General features: G+C 42.5%; 1 non-coding gene across 1 annotated transcript; it reads left to right on the forward strand.

Moving 5' to 3' along the window:
- Positions 1 to 281: 281 nt before the first annotated feature.
- LOC118659521 lies at positions 282 to 385 on the forward strand. Its single transcript, XR_004968622.1, has one exon. It is a non-coding gene; the product is annotated as a small nucleolar RNA U13 (small nucleolar RNA).
- Positions 386 to 725: the final 340 nt, after the last annotated feature.

A 725-nucleotide genomic window follows, 5' to 3' on the forward strand; every position in this document is an offset into this window, starting at 1 on the left:
TCCTCCACGCTCTGTCTCCTTCCCCTGAGTTGATGCCAAAAAGGATAGAAATCTGAGCAGCTATGTGTTGAAGGTAGCAGGGCTCTGGAGTAGAGAAACCTAGACACCTGTAGCGCCCTGTGGAGCTCACCAATCAGGAGCATCTATTATGGGTTTCGAAAGGATAAGAGATAAATGTCTCTTGTATTGGAGCCTTTATGCATTTGGAGGGTTGTTTGTTACAGCAGCTGTTTTCACCTAACAAAACCAAGGTTTCTGATACTAAAAAAGAGACAAACAGGATCCTTTTGTAGTTCATAAACATGATGATTGGGTGTTCACAATCTTGTGTGAGATGAGCCTCCCACAAACCTTGTTAGGATTTCAGCACATTAGCCATCTGACATGAGAAACAAAATAAAATAATAGCCCGGTGGGCATGGCTCAGTGGTTGAGTGTCGACTTATGAACCAGGAGGTCATAGTTCAATTCCCAGTCAGGGCGCATACCCAAGTTGCAGGCTCAGTCCCTAATGTGGGGCATGCAGGAGGCAGCCAATCAATGATTCTCTCTCATCATTGATGTTTCTATCCCTTTCTCTCTTCCTTCCTCTCTGAAGTCAATAAAAAAGTATTTTAAAAATAATATAAAATAAATAAATAAAAGACAGACACAAAGAGGCCATAATTAAGAATTTGATCAGCCCTGGCCAGTGTTTCTCAGTGGTTAGAGTGTTGGCCCATGCA

This window comes from Myotis myotis, unplaced genomic scaffold (genome assembly GCF_014108235.1).
Source record: "Myotis myotis isolate mMyoMyo1 unplaced genomic scaffold, mMyoMyo1.p scaffold_m19_p_6, whole genome shotgun sequence".
Lineage (NCBI taxonomy): Eukaryota > Metazoa > Chordata > Mammalia > Chiroptera > Vespertilionidae > Myotis > Myotis myotis.